The sequence below is a fragment of the Garra rufa genome, chromosome 1 (genome assembly GCF_049309525.1).
Source record: "Garra rufa chromosome 1, GarRuf1.0, whole genome shotgun sequence".
Classification (NCBI taxonomy): Eukaryota; Metazoa; Chordata; class Actinopteri; order Cypriniformes; family Cyprinidae; genus Garra; species Garra rufa.
Window position 1 is genome coordinate 48,433,881 of NC_133361.1, and position 1,812 is coordinate 48,435,692.

The following is a 1,812-nucleotide window of genomic DNA, read 5'->3' on the forward strand; positions in this document are numbered from 1 at the left end:
GGACCATCATAAACCAGCAAAGGGCCAGCATAAACCAGCAAAGGGCCAGCATAAACCAGCAAAGGGCTAGCATAAACCAGCAAAGGACCAGCATAAACCAGCTAAGGACCAGCATTAACCAGCAAAGGACCATCATAAACCAGCAAAGGACCAGCATTAACCAGCAAAGGACCAGCATAAACCAGCAAAGGACCAGCATAAACCAGCAAAGGACCAGCATTAACCAGCAAAGGACCATCATAAACCAGCAAAGGACCAGCATTAACCAGCAAAGGACCATCATAAACCAGCAAAGGACCATCATAAACCAGCAAAGGGCCAGCATAAACCAGCAAAGGGCCAGCATAAACCAGCAAAGGGCTAGCATAAACCAGCAAAGGACCAGCATAAACCAGCTAAGGACCAGCATTAACCAGCAAAGGACCATCATAAACCAGCAAAGGACCAGCATTAACCAGCAAAGGACCAGCATAAACCAGCAAAGGACCAGCATAAACCAGCAAAGGACCATCATAAACCAGCAAAGGACCAGCATAAACCAGCAAAGGACCAGCATTAACCAGCAAAGGACCATCATAAACCAGCAAAGGACCAGCATTAACCAGCAAAGGACCATCATAAACCAGCAAAGGACCAGCATAAACCAGCAAAGGACCAGCATTAACCAGCAAAGGACCATCATAAACCAGCAAAGGACCAGCATTAACCAGCAAAGGACCAGCATAAACCAGGAAAGGACCAGCATAAACCAGCATAAACCAGCAAAGGACCAGCATAAACCAGCTAAGGACCAGAACAAACCAGCAAAGGACCAGCATTAACCAGCAAAGGACCAGCATAAACCAGCAAAGGACCATCATAAACCAGCAAAGGGCCAGCATAAACCAGCAAAGGGCCAGCATAAACCAGCAAAGGGCTAGCATAAACCAGCAAAGGACCAGCATAAACCAGCTAAGGACCAGAACAAACCAGCAAAGGACCAGCATAAACCAGCAAAGGACCAGCATAAACCAGCAAAGGACCAGCATTAACCAGCAAAGGACCATCATAAACCAGCAAAGGACCAGCATTAACCAGCAAAGGACCATCATAAACCAGCAAAGGACCATCATAAACCAGCAAAGGGCCAGCATAAACCAGCAAAGGGCCAGCATAAACCAGCAAAGGGCTAGCATAAACCAGCAAAGGACCAGCATAAACCAGCTAAGGACCAGCATTAACCAGCAAAGGACCATCATAAACCAGCAAAGGACCAGCATTAACCAGCAAAGGACCAGCATAAACCAGCAAAGGACCAGCATAAACCAGCAAAGGACCAGCATTAACCAGCAAAGGACCATCATAAACCAGCAAAGGACCAGCATTAACCAGCAAAGGACCATCATAAACCAGCAAAGGACCATCATAAACCAGCAAAGGGCCAGCATAAACCAGCAAAGGGCCAGCATAAACCAGCAAAGGGCTAGCATAAACCAGCAAAGGACCAGCATAAACCAGCTAAGGACCAGCATTAACCAGCAAAGGACCATCATAAACCAGCAAAGGACCAGCATTAACCAGCAAAGGACCAGCATAAACCAGCAAAGGACCAGCATAAACCAGCAAAGGACCAGCATTAACCAGCAAAGGACCATCATAAACCAGCAAAGGACCAGCATTAACCAGCAAATGACCAGCATAAACCAGGAAAGGACCAGCATAAACCAGCATAAACCAGCAAAGGACCAGCATAAACCAGCTAAGGACCAGAACAAACCAGCAAAGGACCAGCATTAACCAGCAAAGGACCAGCATAAACCATTTATGGTGGTC